Source organism: Schistocerca gregaria, chromosome X, assembly GCF_023897955.1.
Source record: "Schistocerca gregaria isolate iqSchGreg1 chromosome X, iqSchGreg1.2, whole genome shotgun sequence".
NCBI lineage: Eukaryota > Metazoa > Arthropoda > Insecta > Orthoptera > Acrididae > Schistocerca > Schistocerca gregaria.
The window spans coordinates 370882877-370906023 of NC_064931.1; the positions used below are offsets into that span (position 1 = coordinate 370882877).

The following is a 23147-nucleotide window of genomic DNA, read 5'->3' on the forward strand; positions in this document are numbered from 1 at the left end:
AAATATCTGAAGACCTACTACAGATCTATTTCCAGTGCAGTGTCAGACCGTTGATCCTGAACGTAAAGAAACATTATTGAGCATAAATATGGGCAATAATGTAATTTGCATTAACTAATCGAAACAGTAACAACTGTAAGACGTCTAGGATTAACTCGTCTGAACTGATCTGAAGTTTACTGACTACATGAAACTGCATTTCCTGGCAGATCAAAACTGTGTGCCGAACCGAGAACAACTCGGGATCATAGTCTTTCACGGGCAAGTGCTCTACTACAGGTACTGGCGGAAGTAAAGCTGTTGGGACAGGTCATTAGTCGTGCTTGGAGATCTCAATCGGTAGATCACTTGTCCGCGAAAGGAAAAGGTCTAGTCTGAATCTCTGCTACGTGGTTTTGGTCTGCCAGGAAATTTCATACCAACGCACACTCCACTGCAGAGTGAAAATTTCAATCTGGATCCATAAAATTAGTTGTAGGAAATGCAGGTATCAGGCTGAAATGCATTGGAACAGCGTTATAGAAACTTGATTCAACCATGAGGGAAGTCTTACAAGACTTATCGGCTCTATCGTCGATTACTGCTTATCAGTGGAATCCGTACAAGGTTGGATTATCAGTTGATATTAGATCCACAGAAGAGCGGCACTTTTCGTTCTGGACCCTCTTAGTATGCCTGAGAGCGTAAAGTAGATGCTGACACAAACTAGTGGAATACTCTACAAGTCAGGTGTTTAGTATCACCTGTTTTCTGTTTAATTTCAGACACTTAAGATTAAAAATGGCAGGCTAACATGTTGCTTTCTTCCGACAACTTTTTCAGTGACTAATGACAAAAAAAAGGAACCAAACTCCATAGGAAGGTTTTTCGCCAACCTTTTTTCCCACAGACCATTGACGTACACAACAGGGAAGAGGAAAAGTAACAGCAGTGCCGAAAGTACCCTCCACCATACAACGTAAGATGACTTTCCGACTACAGATTCTGAGATAAAGATACTTCGTGAAGCGGGAGACAGAGACAGAAGCGACACACACACACACAGAGAGAGAGAGAGAGAGAGAGAGAGAGAGAGAGAGAGAGAGAGAGAGAGAGCGAGCGCTCGTAGGTGGACGAATAGATAGATAGATAGGATAGATGCTGTTCGTGCCAGTACAAGCTGGATGAAGGCACATGCCGTATCAAGTTCCATCCTGCACAAATACGAGAGGAAACCATTTCTAATTTGGACATTTTACACCTAAAATCATTTTCAGATAGCCGCTCTTCATGGACTCAGGGTAAGCAGGATGTGGATGAATACCTATGTTTTGAGAACAATTTAATAAAAATTGTCAACAATGAGACTATCAGTACCATGTTTCATATCCAAATACATAACTGCATCTCACAAAATGTGTGTTCGGAGGTGAAGAACTAAATGCACAGAAATTTTCCATACAGAGGTAGTTGCTATTTTTGCTGCACAAGCGAAGATAAGCCCACTCAGCATATTATGTTTAACAGCCAGTGAGAAAATCTCAGTCGTGACAGACTCTACAAACGTTACATTCATCGCCCAAATTGAAATATGGAGCGACTAACGGTAACCTGATGCTTTTTATGTATTTAGTAAATGAACTATTCATTCTAAAACACTGTCTACAGGAGCCGAAAGGGCGTCTCTAAGTGTTAATTATTTAAAACTCAATTACAGTTTGACCTCGTCATCTGAAAAATAATTTTCATGGTTCTGTCTTACCAGTCAGTACCTATTAAAAAGTAAAAACTTAAAATATTACTGCAGTTCTATTTGGCATTCAGAAACCTGTCTAAGAAATCGTTACTTTTTCCGAATGCACCACAGCTGATTCCGTCGAGCCCACATCTGCATCCAGTCAAACCATTTCTGAAAGAAAATGCATAGAAATATTAAACCTCTAACAATATAAATTTTTCTAATTATCTGTTATGTAAACAACACACTGCATTTCAAAGAGCATCTGAACTAAAAGGTAATGATAACGATAAACTCTTTAGTCAAATCTAAGCTGTGAAGGGTGGCAAAGAAACTGGTTAAAGAAAAGGAATTACGAAACAAGCAAGCTGCTGGGGTTTTTTGTTACGGTTTTAAGGCGCGAAACTGCTACGGTCATTAGCGCCCGGTCTGTCGGTTGTTCCCAAAAAAGAGGCTCAAATGACTGACGTCATCTCACTGGCACTAATAAACTCGAGAACGCGATCGGCTGAGCACGTGTCATCTGCTAAAATGGAAGATATATCAGGCGACAGCTGTAGACGGGCGCGTAACGGAGTAAAATAGGGGCACTCAAGTAAAAGGTGTCGTACCGTCCACAGCTGAGAGCAGCGGGGACAGAGTGGGGGAGGATCGCCACTTAAAAGATGTCGATGGCTAAAAAGACAATGCCCTATCCGGAGTCTAGTTAAAATTACCTCCTCCCGACGACGCGTTCGGGAGGAAGAGGTCCAAGCACAGGGAAGAGCTTTCACGTCCCGCAATTTATTATTGGTAAGTGTCGACCAATGTGCATTCCATAAAAGAGCAACAGGACGACATAAAATGCTCCGTAGATCGGCGAAGGGAATCTTGTGAATAGCTGGCGGAAGAAGAGAGACTGCAGCCTTGGCCGCTATATCGGCCGCCTCATTCCACAAATGCCAACATCTCCTGGGATCAAGAGGAACGCCACAGTGACGCCCTTAAGTGGAGCAAGTGTAGGCAGTGCTGAATCCGGTGGACCAGAGGGTGGACAGGATAGAGAGCTCAGACTGAGGAGAGAGCTGAGAGAATCTGAACAGATAACATACTGTATCCGCTGATGGCGGCGGATGTATTGGACAGCCTGGAGAACAGCGAAAAGCTCAGCAGTATAAACCGAATACTGGTCGGGAAGCCGAAATCGATTTGGGGTGTCACCAACAATATAGGCACTCCCTACACCAAACGATGTTTTTGAGCCATCAGTGTAAATGTGTCTTCCATCGTTTGTGCACATAGAACAGCAAATGCCCGACGATAAACAATTGAAGGGGTACCATCCTTGGGAAACTGACAAAGGTCACGGAGGAGGCAGGTCCGGGGACGGAGTCAAGGTGGTGCTGTACCCCAAGTTGTCAAAGTTTTAGGGAAGCTAAAGGAAAGAGAATGGAGCAGTTGACGGAAGCGGACTCTCGGTGGTAGTAGAGAGGAAGGGCGGCCCGCATACCCTAAATCCAAGGAGGCGTCGAAAAAATGTCATGGGCCGTATTAGCAGGCATGGAAGACGCATAACGACACAGGACAGCTCACCGATTGGACAGCGTAGGTTCAGCAGTCTCAGCATAAAGGCTTTCCACAGGGCTAGTGTAAAAAGCTCCAGACACTAAACGTAATCCACGGTGGTGGATAGAGTCGAGACGCCGAAGAATAGACGGCCGAGCAGAGGAGTAAACTATGCTGCCATAGTCAAATTTCGAGAGCACTAAGGCGCGATAGAGGCGAAGGACCACTCGGTCCGCTCCCCAGGAGGTACCAATCAGGACATGGAGGGTGTTGAGGTATCGCAAACAGTGAGCCGAGAGATAGGAAACGTGGGAGGACCAGCACAGTTTTCTGTCAAACATAGAACCCAAGAAGTTAGCGACGTCAGAAAACAGAAGGTTGACAGGTCCTAGATGTAAGGAGGGTGGAAGAAACTCCTTACGTCGCCAAAAATTAACACAAACGGTCTTACTGGGAGAAAAGCGGAAGCCTGTTTCGTTGCTCCAAGAGTGGAGGCGATCGAGACATCCTTGAAGACGACGTTCTAGAAGGTTGGTCCATTGAGAGCTGTAGTAAATCGCAAAATCGTCCACTAAGAGGGAGCGCGAGACATCAGGAAGGAGACTATCCATAATTGGATTTATGGCAATGGCAAAGAGTACAACAATTAGCACGGAGCCATGGGGTACCCCATTTACTTGGGAGAAAGTACGGGAGAGAATAGTGTTCACCCGCACCTTCAATGTGCGCTCTGCCATAAATTCGCGAAGAAAAATGGGCAATCGACCGCGAAAGCCCCCAAGAGAACAGTGTGCGGGGGATGCCTGTCCTCCAAAAGGTATTGTATGCTCTCTCCCGATCAAAAAATATTGCTACTGTTTGAAGTTCCTGGAGAAAATTGTTCATGTTGTAAGTGGAGAGAGCAACAAGATGGTCAACTGCAGAACGATGCTTTCGGAAACCGCATTGGGCATGTGTTAAAAGACTGCGGGAATCCAGCCACCAAGCTATACTGCAATTCACCATACGCTCCAAAACCTTACATACACTACTCGTGAGAGAAATGGGGCGATAGCTAGCGGGGATATGTTCGTCCTTATAAGGTTTCGGAACAGGAACGACGATAGCTTCCCACTATCGTCTGGGAAAAGTACTGTCTGTCCTAATTCGATTATAAAGGCGAAGGAGGTAATGCAGACTATGGTATGATAAATGCAGCAACATTTGGATGTGGATACCATCCGGTCCTGGGGCGGAGGAGCGATAAGAAGAGTGTGCATGTTTGAGTTCCCGCATGAAGAAATCAGTATTGTAGCGTTCGCGATTTTGAGAGGAGAAGGCAAGAGGTTGCACTTCCGCTGCACATTTCTTCGGGAGAAAGGCTGGCGGGTAATTTGAAGAGCTCGAAATCTCAGCAAAGTGTTGACCCAATGAGTTAGAAATTGCGACGGGATCCATTAAAGTATCATGCGCGACAGTGATCCCAGAGACCGGGGACAAACTAGGCGCGCCAGATAACCGTCAAATCCACTCCAAACATCCGAGGAGGGAGTGAAGGTGATGAATCAGCTAGTAAATAAGTCCCAGCTTGCCGCCTTGCTATCACGGATGACGCGACGGCATCGCGCACGGAACTGCTTACAGTGGATACAGTTGGCCAAAGTAGGATGGTGTCTGAAAACTAAGTGCACTTCGCCGCTCACGTATTGCGTCACGGCATGCCTCGTTCCACCAAGGAACTGGGGGGCGACGGGGCAATTCGGAGGTGAGAGGTATTTAACGTTCCACAGCTGTAAGAATAACTTCTGTAATATGAGTGACCTCATCGTCAACGCTAGGCAAGTGACGGTCATCGAATGTCGCTAGATACTAAAGAAGTGTCCAATCGGCTTGGGCTAACATCCAGTGTCGCGGGCGCATATATGGCAGTTGTGGCTGCAATCTAAGGACACATGGAAAGTGATCACTCAAGTGTGTATCAGGAAGGGCGAACCATTCGAATCGCCGAGCTAGCGAAACAGCACCGACCGAAAGGTCCATGTGAGAGAATTTTGGCCAGGATGCAGACCAAAATGTAGGGTCCCCAGTGTTGAGGCAAACAAGATCCATTTGGTGGAAGACGTCTATCAATAGTGAGCCACGCGGTCAAGGATGTGGGGCATCCCCAAATCGGGTGGTGGGCATTGAAGTCCCCAACCAGCAAATAAGGGGGGTGGAAGCTGACCAAGAAGATTAAGGAGATCAGCTCGTGCCATTGGTGTGGACGATGGAATGTATACAGTACAAAGAGAGAAGGTGTATCCAGAAAGGGAAAGACGGACAGTGACAGCTTGGAAAGAAGCGTTTAAGGAGATTGGGTGATAATGGAGAGTATCATGGAGAAGAATCATGAGTCCATGTACTGGAGTGCCTTCAACAAAGGGGAGATCAAATCGGATTGGCTGAAAATAGGGGAAAACAAAGCAGTCGTGGGGAGGCAGCTTTGTTTCCTGAAGACAGAAGACGATCGGCGAGTAGGATCGTAAGAGGACCGACAATTCATCCCGACTGTGTCGAATGCCGCTGATATTCCAATGGATAATGGACATAGGATGGACAGAAAATGGAAGAATGTGACCAAGGTTGCCCTCAACTCTCCGACTGCTTAGAGCTTGCGACTGACAGCGTGGAACGGCATTCAGCCAAAGGCAGAAGATCCTGATCCATAGGTTTTTCAGGAGCAGCTCCTGCCACCAGCGATCGGCCACCAGCAGTGCGCCTCGGCGACACAGAAGACAGCCGAGGTCGGCTACCACCAGATGGTGCTGTAGGTGAGACATGCCGTGGCGGAGAAGAGGAACTGGGTTTCTTATTAGCCTTCTTGGAAACAGGATGTTTAGATGAAGGAGGAACTGATGGCTGTGAAGTTGGGGTACGTAATAAATCTTCATGAGTAGGCTCTTTTTTGGAAGTCCGGGTGTCCGACTTTTGGGCTCGAGATTTAGCAGAACCCAATGAAGGGTGAGCCATAGAGTGAGCAGCTGAAAGTGGGGAGGTTGAACGGGCGATCTTTCGCTGGACGATCTGACGACCGTGGCACTAAAGGTGAGATCACAAGTGAGTGGCTGCCTCCTTTGTTGGCCAAGGAGAGGCAAGGACAGCTCTGTATTTACCTGTGTGAGGCACTGTGGCCTTTCAACTGGCGAATAACTTTCGAGCAGCAAAGGTCGACATCTTTTCTTTCACTCTGATTCCCTGAATGAGCTTTTCGTCTTTAAAAATGGGGCAATCTCTAGAGGGAGCAGTGTGGTCACCCATACAGTTGATGCAATGAGGGGATGGAGGTGGACAAGCACCCTCATGGGCATCCTTGCCACACGTAACACATTTGGCCAGATTTGAACAGAACTGGCTGGTATTATTGAACCGCTGACACTGATAGCAACGCGTAGGGTTTGGGATGTAAGGGCGAATGGGAATTAGCTCATAGCCTGCTTTTATGTTCGATGGGAGCTGAATTCTGTCAAATGTCAAGAAGACAGTACGGGTTGGAACGATGTTCGTGTCAACCCTTTTCATGACTCAATGAACAGCTGTTACACCCTGGTCAGACAGGTAATGTTGAATTTCCTGGTCTGACAATCCGTTGAGGGAGCGTGTATAAACGACCCCACATGATTAAATTAAAGTGTGGTGCGCTTCCACCTGGACAGGGAAGGTGTGTAGCAGTGAAGCATGTAACAAATTTTGTGCCTGGAGGACACTGACTGTTTCTAACAACAAGGTGCCATTTCGTAATCTTGAACAAGACTTTACAGGACCTGCAATTGAGTCGACACCTTTCTGAATAATGTAAGGGTTGAGAGTGGAGAAGTCATGACCTTCATCAGACCGAGAAACAACAAGGAACTGTGGCAACAACGGAAGAACTGTTTGTGGCTGAGACTGCCCCATGATTACTGGGGTCTCCAATGGGGCGCTCCTCCCTTGTGAGGGCCCTCTCTGAGGGCACTCCTGCCTTAGGTGACTGTTCACACCCCAGGTCACACCTCCTGAGAAATGGGCAGAGGGACCAATCGGCACTTTCGGAAGGTTTCAGCTCGGGTAATGACCCTTCCCTGGGCCTGGCTGTTACCACGGGGTACATACATGTCTTACCTGTCTACCTGGGGGCGGGGAATTACGCGTTACCCCGTCACCAGCTACACATTGAAATGCGTGGGTCGGCCTTCAGACACGCACAGGGAGGAAAAAAGATAAAGGGACAAACAAAGAAAGGGAAAGGAAAGAGGGGGGGTCTCAAACGCCACAGCGGAGAAAAATGTAAAGAGGAAAGGAAAGGAAAGGAGAGGGACAAAGGAAGGATGAAGACTTGCAAGCAGAGAAAGCAAAGAATGTGTTACATATTCGAGCGTCCGTCTCCGGATGTAGGGACAAAACCTACTCCCAGAGGGGGAGAAAGGGAAGAAAACAGGCGGAGGTGAAGAGGGGGGGGGGGGGGCAAGATGGGGGATGGGGAAGGATGTGGAAAAGGAAGGTGGGCCACATTAGCTCGGGCTCCCATACTAGCTACACATGTATCCACAAGAGTTTTGGACCCCCTGGGGGGGGGGGGGCTGCTGGGTGTGTTCCCATTTCGGATGGTTATTGTCTTCACATTATGACGACACGAAACGCGAACAACATTCTGGGGCAGTATTGTTTCCGATACCCTGTAGCAGAATCATTACGAACACTAATTTTGAGAACTGTGTGTGTAAATTAAACAGCACTGACGCCACGAAAAACAACAGTATTCAGAACTGTGCCTTACAACAATGAAGGAATTTGATAATTGAAAGGACTGGAAACCTAGCTACCCAAAAACTGACTATTTCATAGCAATCATTGAACTAAATGTAGCGTGTAGTACCGCATTTCAAGTGCACATAGCTACGTCCCTTAGCTTTGACTGCACTGACTGGTTTAACTACACCTACACATTTAATTAATTGAAATCACTGCAGATTAGCCATTCGAGTGCCATTTCCTAGTTTCTTTTACAGTGTCAACAATATGCCAGGGAACAACAAATATTCAACGTGTGGTGTCAGGCCTTTGGACTATCCGCAGCAGTAACTCAAGAAACACCATTTAAAGTTTCCTTACGGTTGGTGTAATCAGTAAACACACTTACTCCATGTGGTAATCAGTCGCCCAGAAGCACATCTTGTGCGAGTTACTCTGGGAAATTACATCAGGCTAAAATTTCTTACGTCTTAATGCTGCCATTGTCCTGCCACCATTCCGTCCCAGAGGGAAGTTTTACAGCTCTTAGTGTGCTATAGCTGCACATCGAGTAACTGTCACGAAACGATGCTAATAACTTATTAACGGGCCCAATGCCATCTATGGAAGATTAACATGTTTTAGAAGACTGCTTGGGAAAGGGTGGAGGTGGAGGTTGAGGGGAGGAAATGGGAACAGCAGAGGTGCCACAGGAATACTACATGCTTTGTGGGGCACCAGCATCGCCACGATCCCCACACCTTACCATGGTCACAACAAAACAGGGATAACACCTGTGAAGTAAGGAGAACCAAAACCGCACGAAAAGTCAGACAAAACACAGGGAAAAGCAAGAGAACCTGGCGGGTGTGGAGGGAAGCTCAAGACCTCCATAACCTACGCCAATGCTAACTGAAGGACTCAGTTTCCAGAGGAAAATTTTAGTACTTTAACCTAGGAGAACAAACCACTTTCGCAAAGGAAACTTAGGACAGACGTAACCATGCAAGGATCGTCCCATAACAAGAGGGACAACTAGGGTGGAGTGGTACATTTACTGCAATGAAGGTGGGAGCCCGCAACTACAACATAGGGGGGAGAGCTCAATGCGGAGTAAAAAGCCCTGGGTCAACCTAGTGTGGCCAATACAAAGACGCCAGAGGATAGAAATATTGCCGCTGGGAGAGGCAGAGAGTAGAACGCCACATACTGGGAGTCTCCTTGATTGCACCAAGTTTACTAGATGTGGGAGGAGGTAGCCTCCTAAGAGTTCTGAAGACTGAGGAAGAATGGATCTGGCGTAAAGCTGCAAATCCGTCCACTGATGGCTCACAGAGAACAGTAGTTAAGTAGCCGCCGCCCGCCGCCCCTCCAAAGGCACATTAGAAAATTCATTACCGGAGATATCTATGTGGCCAGAAACCCAAAGGAAATCAGCCCGACAAGCAGCATCACTAAGATCAGTGAGAACGTTGTGGATGCAGAGACAAAGAGCTACTGAGAAAAATATAGAGCTACAGCTTGGAGGCCACTCACTGAGCCTGTGCAGGTGAAAGTGAGCTGTTTAATAAAGCAGAGTGCCTGATAGATGGCCAACAGCTCTTCAGTTTTGTTTTATTTAAGGGCGCAAGAACAGCTGAGATCATATGCCTTAGAATATGAATGAGTAAAATAAGTCAAGAGCGACTACACGTTAAGCCCAGTCGATGGAAGTAAGAGCTAGGAACAAAGACTTACTCTTGGAAAAAGGTCCCCAAAATACGCTGTAGATATAGGTGGTCCCGAACCAGAGATTGACTGTCCTTCGTCACATTGCTACGATAGATAAAAAGGAAAACATGGCCCACAGCCAACCTAGCGAAAAGGCTGAGAGGAGGTCGGCCAAGCTGCTGGGAGAGGCTTAATTGCCCAGAGCTCGTTCCAGGAAGAGAAAACCAGAGGTGATGCCAAAGTGACACTGTGTCTACAGCTGGCAACGTGCAGATGAGAAGAAGTGGAAGAACTAGCGGGCCGAGTTATGGCTACTGTAGCCTTGTCGGTATAATCAGAAGCCTCATTTCTCGTCACGGCAAGATGACCAGGAACCTACAATCATCATAGCGCCTCTCTCAAGAGTGAGCAAGTGGAAGCTATCTTGCATACCTTGCACAAAGGGATGCAGTGTATACAGCACAGAGAATCAGAGCAGGTGACAATTTAAAAGCCTTTGTCACCTGCTGTACTACGTGGCCTGATAGAGGGCGAAGAGCGCTGTTGTAAATATTGAGCATTATTCCTGAACCTGTTAACGAAAATGATTGGTGCCGACGACGAAAGTACACTAGACACTACAGTCAGTCCCAGAGCCGTCAGTGTACACGAAGGTGCTACTGCTGAATTGTGTGTGAAGGTGAAGAAACAGCGTTAGATCGAGCCTGGAATGGTTTCCTTAGGATTTGAATGAAGTCTCAGATGAACATGAGCCGCCACACGAAGTCCACGTGATGAAGGGTTCACACCCGTCACGAACATTGTTAGTAGCGTGCAGTTAAGTTGCCAGAGCAATAGTCGAAAGCCAACTCAAGGAGGTTACAGACAAGAGTGGGACACCCCATACAGGTGATGAAAGAAGCCATCGAAGGAGGAAGGAATCGGATGGGTGGCTGGGCATGAATATACACTGAGGAGAACATGACACTGGTGTGACAGCGGTAATTCGGCAGCTTCTGCATAGATACTCTAAACTGGGCTAGGGTGAAATGTGCCAGTGGCCAAACAGACTCCATGAAGGTGGATTGTATTAGGACAGCGTAAGATGTACAGATTAATAAACACAACTGCCAGCCTAGTTTAGAATGGACAAGGGACTGTTACAAAGAGAGGAGGGTAGCCCGATCCATTCCTGAGGAAGTACCGCTTACAAAGAGAGGAGGGTAGCCCGATCCATTCCTGACGAAGTACCGCTTACAAAGAGAGGAGGGTAGCCCGATCCATTCCTGAGGAAGTACCGCTTAGGGCCCATAGGACATTGAGGGACCATGTACAGCAGGCAGCCAGGTAAGACATGTGGGAGGACAAAGAACGTTTCCTATCAAGAAAGACCCCAGTAATTTCATAGTTTCAGCAAACAGATGAGCAACACGCCCAAGATGTAAATACAGTGGAAGAAACGCTTTACGCCGCTATAAATTCATACAAATGGTTTTATCAGTGGAAAACCAAAAGCCATTGGCTATGCTCCTTAAATAAAGTTGATCAAGAAATCGCTGAGGAAGCCAGTCAAGGAGACAAATCCGAGCAGAGCTGCTATAAATCGTAAAATCGTTGACGAAAAGAGCTGCAGATACCTAATGAGAGACACTGTGATATGGTTAATGGCTATAACAAGGACGACGACGCTGAGGCAACCCATTCTCCTGGACGATGGTGCCCTACAAGGCCTAACCCACACATACCTTGAAAACTGTCTAAGACGCCTGAAGAAAATGGGGCAAGTGGTCTCTGAAGCCCCACATGTATAGAGTAAAGAGATTCTAGTCCTCGAGTACATGTCTTAGTCTCTACAAAAAACAAAGCCACAGTCTGGTATCTCCACAGAAAACAGTTTGTGAAATGGTCAAATACAGGAAAGCATACCTAAAATCCTCATGGTGCAGTGGTTAATGGATTGAGAGATTCTAGCCATCATTCCACCTAGCCCTGAATATTATGTTCCACCACATTGCCAACAAAGCTGTCTGGAAATGGGGAAGCAGTTAGAAGAAAGGTGTTTAACAGTGGCTCCATGCCATGCCATGCCATCGTGCAATTTTAAGTATGAAGGAGAAATTGCTTACCCACAAGATAAAGGTGCTGCAGCATCTGAACGCAAGCTATGTCTGGCTCTGGGACAAAGGACTGGAATTGAGAGAGCATAATCTAGCACCCTCTTAGTAAGGGTGGCATTGTAGCACGATTCTTAGAAGACAAGAGTATTACCCGAGCCACCTCTACTTTTTGCTGAGGGAGGACGTTGGGTTGATAGTGGGTGGAGATCGAAATCACCGCAAAATAGCGACCTAGGGTGTTGGAGGTAGCAATATGGTCGACAATGGCATCTTCCATGGTCAGGACAGAAATTGGGAATGAATCTTGCCCCCAGAAAGCCGACGGAGTTTGACTAACACGACGGAAGAGAATCAAACTATTAAACTAGTCGACAAAATCCAGCTCGCCTTTCTGCTGTCCCGAACAACGTGGCAACACTACACACACACACACCCCATTTTTATAACACACAGTTGGCCATCGTAGGGTGATGGTTAAAAACGTGGAGAGCACGTCTCCATTCCGAATAGCGTTGCGCCACACCTCAGTCCACCAAGGGACCAGGAAACGAAGCAGTGAAGATGAAGTGCAAGAAACAGAACGTTCTGTGTCGGTAAGGAAAGTTTTGTAAGTACTCTATCTAGTCATTACCTCTGTGGAAATGTTCATAGAAGATCGTCAGAGAGGAGCTGTGTCAAAAGGGTCTTAGAAAGCTCCCAACTGAGTTCACACATGGGTTGGGCATCAGTCTGCAGGTGGATAGCCAAAGGGAAAAGGTCGCTAGAGTATATGTCAGAGAGAATGGGCCATTCGAGACGATGAGCAAACTACGCAGTACAGAGGCCAAATGGATGTGTGTACGCAGTCTGGGAGGATAGTGGGTGCTCCATTGTTGAGGCAAATTACCTTGAGTTGACAGAGGTGGTTGGCCAAGACAAAACCTTTCAGACAGGTTCTGGAAAGCGGCTATAGTCACCGAACAGCAACAAGATGTAAGATAGTTGGCCAATAAGCTGCTCGACTAAGGGGGGGGGGGGGGGGGGAGAATTTTCAACTGAGTACCCACATGGAAGCACATATAGCACACTGGAGATGTCGCTCCACAGAGGCCACAGAGTGAGAGCTAGCCCAAATACAGGTGTCATCCACATACAGAGCCAGGGTGGCCAACAGCCTAGCCGAGGCTACCAGTCCATTAACAGCGATAAGGAGGACACTTATGAGGAACCCTATGGAGCGCCATGCTACAGGGTCTGTGGAGAGCTGAGAACAGTGCCAACAACAACTCGAACAACCAGCAGAACGGGAACTGGTGAATAGAATTCTGAAGGGGGCCAAATGACACCACTCGTGGAGCTCTAGCAGGAAGTGGTGATGCCAAGCTGTGTTTTAGGCTTTTCAAAGATGGAAGAAACACCAACAAGATGGCAGTGCAGAGGACAATTCTGCCAAACTGTGGTCTCCAATCGAAGCAAATGATCGGAGACTATGAAAGGTTAGTCCCTGAACTATATCTAGAGACTACTGAGGAGTTATGGACCTTGGACGTGGCTTAGATTGTCACAAACACAAAGGGCAGCTGACTGGGTGGCAGTAGTAGTAGTAGTAGTAGTAGTAGTAGTAGTAGTAGTAGTATTCATCGACAGCAAAGCCAACCACACCTTATTGAGACACTCCACTTCGCCAAATTGTCTGACATTTTCCACGAAACAATAGCTCCTTGGTGGCGATGGAAGACTTACTCGGTCCTAGTGCTGATCAGGTAGTGGGAAAAGCGTGTCACCCCAAGCTGGCAATTCTGGTCTCCTCGAGGGATGTAGCCAAGGAGGGGAAGGCTGCAGCATCGTAAGAAGCAACATGAAATGACCATTACCAACTGAAGAGATGTCCACGTAAGAGCAGCCAGTTCTTTGGAGCTTGGTATGTTTCACAAGCAGACCATCCACCCCAATACCACGAACTCAAATCACAGGCGCTCCCCATGGCCACCACCCAGACACAGCAAAGGCCATCTAGCATGGTTGTCATTGCCAAGATTTCCAATGTTCCAGATTGACAAGCAACCACTCCTTGGCATACATAGGGAAGCAACAGCTAAGGTATCAGAATTGTTATCACTGTTGTCAGGAGACTCAGCCAGATGGGTGCATAACAGCCAGGCTGGCTATCTGTGCTCATGTTCAAGTGGGGTGAAAAGTGGGGGGGGGGGGGCTCTGCAGCAAGAAAAGGAAGGAGAGAGAGATGGGAAGAGGTACCCACACCATAGATGCTACAGAGGGAGTGCTTCCCCCAATGGCTCAAACTACAGAGAGAAAACTTTAGAAGTCAAACTCCAAAGGAGGACCATTGTGTTGCCAGGTAGACGTCATTAAGAACACAGAGGGGAAGGAAAGGGCAGAGGGTAAGGAGCGAGGGTGGGGAGGGAGGGACACCGAGAAGGAAATGCACCCTGGGAAGAAAGAATGGGCCTCTACAGCTCGGGACCCCATGTGCGCCACACCCGAACTCATGGACGACCACCAATTGACTACATGTCACCACAAATATCTGAATCAGCTTCACTGGACATCAGAGACCCTGTCTTGTCATTGACATCTACGGGTTGAAGGAAGGTGGGTTAATGTCTCTTTGAAAACAGATGTTTGGAAATCAACTGACAGGAGACAGTAACAGGGAATTATGTAAGTACACATCTAATGATATATATATATAAAGGTTGACGTCGATGCAACCACACTTCTGTCGTTGGCTGTTGGTTTCAGTTCCATGTAGTTTTTCACATCCTACACTTCCCGAAGCCTTCCAAATACACCCTAGTCCGTTCTCTTTCCTTTCCCAGCACGTTCCTTTCAATACTCTGGAAGTAGTTGTGTCTTAATTTGTACAGTACACTTTTTTCTGTTCCCTTAATGATCTCTCCTCGCGTCCTTTCTTTAAGACTTCCAGGGTTGGTTTCGCTTTCCGTCCGCCATTGTCACTTTCCACCATATCCACATGTTAGTAGCTTTTAGTTTATTCTTTTACCTTGTACCCAGAGCTCAGCTTTCACGTACATGGGGCAGTGAAGTCCTTACAATTTATCTTTATTAGTCAAATGTCTTGCTAATATAATCTTTGCCACTTCCTTCTAACATTTATCGTCCTCCGGTTATACCAACGAGATAGAATTGTTCACTTTATCAATTCTGACACCCACTTTCATATTTTTTGATTTCGTCCCTAACCTTCGGTACTACGATCACTATTTTCTTTCATTCACTATTCCGAGGGCGCGCCGAACAGTAATGCCTCCAAAATTTGTATGTGGGAACTAAGCTTTTTAAATAAAGCAGATGTCATTAACAGTCATATTTATTCTTCATGTCTACATACTTATTTCTTCCAACGAGAGAAGAGTTTGTTGAGAGTAGTGTTGTAGAGTGTGTTGGAGCCAAAACCTCACCTCCGCTTGCAATGCTATCTAAGTGAAGTCTCGAAGTTATTCCAATTTGGAAACAGATGAAAATCGAAGGGGGGCCAATTCGGAACTCTAACACTGAAGCCAAGGGGGAGGTGGGGGAGGGGCGGGAGGTAATTGCAGATGTCGCACCGTTCATGTGTGGTCTGGCATTGTCATGCTGAAGAAGAGGGTGCTCGTGTGGACAAACTATTCAAATCCTAAACACTACTACAGCAGTACTTGTATCCTGAAACTTATGTTGCTTGTTTATATCGTCACGTAGTGTGTGACATTCAATGTATCCTGTTTAGATCATTCCTTCGTGGTCTTCCATAGTTCACACTGTCCAGCAGAGTACAAGTTAAAAGGAAAGTGACTACGAGAGGAGTCAATACAGTGCAGGTATACTAATGACACACGCTGGTCAAGTTACAACAGGCACAGAAAGGGCGAAAGCTTAGACACTTACTGACAAAAGAAGAAAAACTAACATCGAAGCACCCAGAAGACATGACCGGAAATCAATTTTACTACGTAAATAATTACAGTTTTAATTCTGTAGTAGGTACAATGGCTACCAGAGCGCGTTAGTGTTTAACGTTGTTACTATGCTTAGTGGATTAGGTGAGGAACATGAACAGCATCATATGTTGAGTGATCAGTGAAGGACATGGGACGCCCCGTATTTTTGAAAGAGCGTTATCACAATCTGAAACATCTAAACTGATCACATAGTAGATTTTCATTTGGCCGACATCTCAAACCGTGGAACATAGAAATTTGTAGGGCATTCCGATGTGACCTGACCTTATACTGGGCTGCATGAAAATTTAGTTTTGGTTTTTCTTCTTTGCTTTAGGGCGCAAAAAAAGAAAAAATATGGTCATACGCTCCCAAGTCGAAACTACAGAACGCGGAGAGAAATTAAGAAACGACTATACGTCAGTTCCAGTTGACATAATAGAAGACAGCTAAAAAACAGGTATGTGGAGAAAGTGCTAAATAGACATCATACAGAAACGGAGGTCCTGAACTAAAAATTATATAGTCTTCGCCATATTGCTTTGGCGGATAAAAAGTAAAACGCGGTCGACAGACCGAGCGTCATTTGCTAAAATGGCCGATAGCTCAGACGGCAAACTCAAGCAGCAACGTAAACGATTGAACAATGGGCAGTCCATCAAGAAGAGGGCAGTTAAAACTTGGGCGCAGTGTGTACAAAGTGGTGGCGTAGCGCCACGTAATAAATGATGGCTAAAAAGGCAATGTCCAACACGCAGCCTAGTGAAAATGACCACCTCCCGGCGGGAGAGGGCCGAGAAGTCGTCAAAGCCACTGGAAGAGGCTTGATAAGCCGGAGGTTATTCCCATGAAGCTAAGACCATTGGCGATACCAAACGGACACCACCTCATGACAGACGGCTACAGAATTAATGGCAAGGAATGAAGGAAATAGCAAGCTGAGGTACGAAGACTGCAGCCTTCGCAGCAGCAGCCTCGTTTCCTGGCAGACAGACGTGACCAGGACCTCCCGAAACACCAAACTGGCTGCACCAAGAGTGAGCAAGTGACAGTTTTCCTGGAGCCGTTGCAGTATGGGATGGACAGTGTTCAGCACACAGGCTTTGAAGGACGCCGAGTGAGTCTGAGCAGAGGACAATTGAAAAGGGTGTGTCGCCGGATGTACTCCTTGGCTTGATACAAGGCGAAGAGCTCTGTTGTAAATACTGAGCACTGTGATGGAAGCTGAAGTCGAAAGATACGGGTGCCAATGGCGAAGGCACTCCCGAACCCACGGTCAGTCCGAGAGCCATCAGTGTATAAAAAGGTACTGTCGCAAAGCTCCATGAGAAAGTCGTGAAACTGAAGGCCATAGACCGATGCTGGAGTAGCGTCCTTAGTAAGCGAACGAAGGCCAAGGCTGATATGGGCCGCTTTACGAGGCCAAGACGAGAAACGTGCAGGTAGTGTGAATTTAAGCCACAGTAGCAAGAGCCGAAAGTGGACTCCAGGAAGTAACAGAGGAAAGTGACGCGCCCCATACTTCAAATCAAAGGAATAATCAAAGGAAGAGTAATAGGATGAGTGGCCACACATGGCAGACAAACTGCATGCATACCTGCCGAGAAAGAAAGTCACAGCAGTAGGACAGTCTTGGTTCAGCAGCTTCAGCATACAGACAACCAGGCTGGTGTAAAAGGCGCCTGTGGCCAAACAGATGCCACGATGATCGATGGTGTTGAGACGGAGTAAGAGGGATTGTAGTGCCGACGCATGAACAAACCACCCACAGTCTAGTTTCCAACGGACAAGGGACCGGTAAAAACGGAGGAGGGTGGTTCGATCGGCACCCCAGGAAGTACCATTGAGGACACTGAGGAGCCGGATGAGTTGGGCTGCCAGGTAAGACACATGGAAGGACTAAGTTTCCTATCGAGCATGAGCCCCAGAAACTTCATAGTTTCAACGAACGAAAGGGCAACAGGACCAAGATGTCAAGATTGTGGGCGAAACCATTTGCGTCCCCAGAAATTCACACATACGGTTTTGTCAGGGAAAGAGCATGCCATTGTCGATGCTCCAGGAGCGAAGACGATCAAGACACTGCTCAAGACGGAGCTCGGTGAGAAAGGTCCGTGAAGAACTGCAGTAGATGGCAAAATCGTCAACAAAAATGTAGTCTGAGATGCCCAGCAGGAGACAGGCCCTTACAGATTTAATGGCGATAGCAAAGACAACGACGACGATCAGAACGGAACCCTGAGGCACACCTTTTTTCTAGATAAAGGTGTCCAACAAGGTGGAAACCACATGCACCCTGTCTTAAGAATGCCTGAAGGAAACTGGGCAGGCGGCCACGGAAGCGCCATGTGTAAAGAGTAAAGAGGATACCAGTTCTCCAACAAGTGTCTTATGCCTTCTCCCGATTGAAAAACGCGGCCAGTCAGATTTCCGCAGAAAACCGTTCATGACATGGGTGGACAAAGTAACAAGATGGTCATCTGCAATCGCCGCGCTCGAATTCCACACTATGCATTCCTCAGTAAATTGCGAAACTCTAGCCACGATACCAGACAGGCATGAATCATACGTTCCATCACCTTGCAAACGCAGCTGGTAAGAGATGGGGTGGTAGCTAGAAGGAAGGTTTTTGTCATTACTAGGCTTAAGTGTGGATATGACGGTGGCTTCATGCCAGCGTCCGGGACATGCGCACTCTACCCAGATGCGGTTTTACATGGTAAGCAGAAAGCGCTTGCCCGCAAGAGACAGGTGCTGCAACATTTGAATATATATGGCATCTGACCCTGGGGGCGAAGGATCGGAATGAACTGAGAGCATGATCTAGCTCCCTCATAGTAAAGGCAGCATTTTAGCACTCACGATTCGGGGAAGTGAGAAGGGGAGATAGCTAAAGGGTACATGAGGACATCGTCTGCTACTGTCCGGCTGGAAATTGGGTAATGTAACCTGGTCCCAGAGATCTGTCAGAGGTTGTCCCACACAGCTGAGGAGGGAGTGGAACTGTTGAAAGAACTAGTGAATGAAATCCAGCTACTTTTTTGCTTTCTCAAAGAACGCGTCGACACACTGCACGTATCTGTTTATAATGAATTCACAGTTCGCCGTATTAGTATGATGGTTGTAAACGCGGAGAGCACGTCTCTGTGCGCCAATTGCGTCGCGGTATGCCTCAGTCCACCGAGGTACTGGGACACGACGTAAAGAGGAAGTGCGACGAATGGAACGTTCTGCTGCAGTAAGGATAGCGTTTGTGAGATATTCCACAATGTCATCACAACTGAGGAAATATTTTTCTGCGAAGTTCGCCAGGGAGATGTAAAGCTGCCTGAAGGTCTTAGTAACCTGCTATTTGGGCATGTATGTGGATGGGGTAGTAGCCGGGAAACAGAGCGCACGGGAAATGGTCGAGTAGGTGCTAGAAATAAGAGGCCACTCAAGATGGTGGTCAAGCTGGGCAGCGCAGAGGGATGGTTCCAAATTTGAATACGTGTGCGGGGAGTCCTAAAGGAAAGTGGGTGCCCCTGTGTTAAGGCAGACGAGGTTACGTTGGTTAAGAAGCTCAGCCAAGAGCGTACGTGTCTGACAGGTCCTGGAAGAACCCCTAAGAGGTGATGCACATTAAAGTCACCGAGTAGCAAAAATGTTGGAGGTAGCTGCCCAGTTAGTTGAAGGAAGTATGACCTGGCGACAGCGAATTATGGAAGGACATACATGGTACTGAAGGAAAGTCAGGTGGGTAAGGAAAAGGTGAACTGCAACAGCTTGAAGATGGGTAGTCAGGGATATGGGTGACTATGAATGTCATCCCGTATGAGCAACATGAGATGGGATGCCGACTTCAGGGGGAAGGTCGAAACGAATTAGCAGGAAACATGATTGCTCAAAGCGGTCGTGCACGCGCAATGTCGTTTCCTGATGACAGAATACAACGGGAAGCTGCAATGCTAAGAGCAGCCATAAACCCTCTTTGTGGGATTGAAAGGCGCGAACGATCCATGGACAGCCTGTTCATCAAGATACACGCAACAATCCCGAGAGGCGGCGGCATGGCTGCCATTGCAGTTGGTACAGATAGAAAAGGAGGCGGACAATCACCCTCGTGCGCATCTGTACCACAGATGACGTATTAGGCTGGGTGTCAAGATGTTCGAGAGTGATTGAAACAATGACAGTAGTAGCAGCGCATCAGGTTCAGAAAATACGGCCGGCCTGTAAATTTCCTAGCTTGCTTTATCTAGGACAGAAGTACCACTCTTAAACGTGAGAAAAAGAGTGCAGGTGGGCACCGGGAAGTAATCTACCTTTTTCATTACACGATGGACGGCGATGACACCCTGATCAGAGACGTAAGATTGGATTTCGGCCTCAGACCGCCGAGCAGCCTTGTGTATATTACGCCACGGGAAGACTTCAAAGTTCTATGGTCCTCACGAACATTGTAGCCGTAGAGAAGCGAGGCAGCATGCACTTTTTGTGCCTGAGGATCAGAAGTAGTCTCCAAAAAGGTAAGTGCCATTCCATAAACTAGAGCAGGATTTCACTGGGCCGACAATTGCATCAACACCTTTCTGAATTATGAAAGGATTCACCATGGTGAAGGAATGACGGTCTTCAGTACACGGGACCACAAGGAACGTGGAGAAGCAGGAGGGGTATTTAAATCATTAGTCTAATTACCCTTTTGTTTCGTGAACAAAGATTGGGTATATGACTGACGCACTGGGAGAAAATCCCCTGCTCCTTCAGACTGGGGTCCCCCTTCACAAGGGGGTTGCACCCTCCTTAGGTGACAGGCCACACCTCAGGCCACAACTGACAGACGGATCGATCGGCAATTGGGAAGGTTGCAGCTCAGGCAGTTGTTTAGAACTCTTAGCGAACGATGTGGAAGGTCTAGTATACCGTTACAGTCTGTTCTGTTGATGGTGCGAATGGAGCGGTCTACTGCCTGTCTGATCTCTGAAAATGTTCTGAAGCGAATGCCACGAAGTGGTTCCTATTTGGAATCAAAGTCACAAGGACTTAATTCCGGGAGTATGGTGGATAGTACAGTACTTCCCAGTCCCATAGACCGAACAGAGCAGCCACAGCATGCGCTGTATGCGACCGCACATTGTCGTGCAAAATGATGGGTGTCGCCGCTTCATTCGCAAAGCTGGTCGCAAGTGACGCCCCCGAAATCCAACAGTAATACTATGTACTGACGGTCTGCCGTGGAGGAACGTAATGCGTTAGGATAATACCATCACAGTCGTTCACGAGAATCACCGTAACTTTAAACCGCTCCATTCGCACCATGAACTGAATAGGCTCTGCTAACGGTATACTACGCCTTCCGCATCGTTGGCAACGAGTTCTAAACAACGCTTGTAACTACTTTGAACGACAGTAAGAGGTGTGAACATGTAAATCTATTTTATTCTTTTGTGAATAAATAGTTGCCACTATTTAAGTTCCAACCCTCGTAAATTCGTATACGACAAAGGGAGTGGGTAATATTGTGTCAAATAAACATGGCTTGCGCAAGGAGATTTTTAGTGCAGAGGAACCTCTTCATCTGTTCACTATCTTTTGTTTACTACGCTGGCGATTATCTTCCTAGTACGTAATTATGTTCAGTAACTGCTTCTTTGACAAATGATTTTGCTAGGTTTCAGTGGATACCGGATTCGTGGCTCCCTGTCCGACAATAATTATTAACTTCGTTGCTCCACACCTGTTTCAATATTATTTTCACTTAAGCACGTATGATGAGCAATGCACTCCTCACGTACGTCGTCTGCACAGTCCAGCGCATACGCCGTCTTACATTCCACTTACCCATGTTATAGAAATGCAAATATTTTATATGGCATTTACCACCCTTCCCCCTTCTCTCTCTCTCTCTCTCTCTCTCTCTCTCTCTCTCTCTCTCTCTCTCTCTGAAATTGCTTGGTTCCTTTCTGACGAATTGTCAACTTCGGCAACTGCCTTAGATATAATGCACCTACAATCAATAGTCTTATCTTGTTCTGACCACTGGATCCCTCCAGTCCCACCCCATTGCCATTAGCAGCGAATACTGTGGCTGCTTGGTAGACGATATGTGGGGGTGTCTAATGCCTTAAAAATCACTGCTCCTTTGCGACCTCGCACTTAAGGCGTTCCTGGTCAGTGTCACATGTCTATTTCACCTGTATTATTAAGGAGAAGGGGGGAGGCAAAAGTGGCAAGGCGGAAATAGCTAATAACTATGACAAAGTCAAAGAATTATTATTTGAAGTACTCATCCCGTGCCCTGTAAGAACTCTTACTACTGGTTACATTTTAGACAAACACTTAGGAGGAAAAGTTAATTTCGTACAACAACTTCTGAAGTACGAGACATACCGGATACGGCAGTGCTTCCATACTGCAGCCCATTAGAACTTTAATTCCATAAAGGCAGTATGCGACGAATGTCTCTTTGGCAGTGCGTGCAACATGCGCTTGGAAATGCGAATAGTCATTTCAGGACAACCGTATGAAACGGATAGGATTAACGCCGCCTACATTATTTCTGTGCCTACGGAAAGAATAGGCCGTGGGTTTCTTTGAAGAACAATTGAAAATTGGTTTCTTGCGGGAAGAGTGCGTAATGCATCGCGTAAGAGAGACTACTACCAGCACACGTCGGAATTCAGAAATTCGACAGTGACAATTCTGAGACCTATTGAGGCTGCGGCTCATCATTCCGCGATATTGCCTGTCGCCTTTGTGGGGATGACGACTATCACGCGAATGTGGAATCGATGGGTGTTCACAACAAGCACAATTCGACGTCGTCTGGGCAACACCAGCACGTTGACTACTATTGAGGTTGACGTGGCCGCACAGTGGCAACGCTGACAGGCTGGACCCGGTAGTGCCATCACGTGCTCTCTTCAGTCAAATCAAGATTCTGCGTACAGCACCACGAAGGACTTATCCGTGTGTGGAGAATAAGAGATGAATGAATGTTGGCAGATTGCAGCACTTGGTGCGAAGTTGTGTAAGAGTTAGCTTCCACGCAGGTGGTAATTTAGACATCAGGTGTTACCTTTCTGACATGTGAAGACCGGCGGCCGTGCCCTATAACCCTGTCATCTTTAGACGAGATAGTCTGATCACATGATGTTCGTGCTGCACTGACCAACCTCAATACAATGTGTTTTCAACTGTTGCACTGGCCAACTCGTAGTACCGATCTTCAGTCCCTGAAAGCTGGTCGTGGCTTGCCGAGAGATCGGAATGCTACAACCTACCACGAAATTATTTCTCCATCTCAAAGCTCAGTTCGACTTCCTGTCCAGCTAATCTATGACGACTGTTGCTGCTAGATATGGCAGCAGCTCTTTGTACTAAATTTCTCACACTATCTACAAATTTAACCGTGCACTGTTCCTATGTAGC

The 23147-nt window shown here is 47.0% G+C and overlaps 1 protein-coding gene across 1 annotated transcript in view; it reads right to left on the reverse strand.

Annotated features, from left to right (window-relative positions):
• Window positions 1–444: 444 nt before the first annotated feature.
• The window catches only part of LOC126298374 (uncharacterized), a gene marked incomplete in the record, with an annotated part of 141431 nt that continues 118728 nt past the window's right edge, over window positions 445–23147 (reverse strand). The window contains 1 exon segment of the mRNA XM_049989680.1: window positions 445–1888.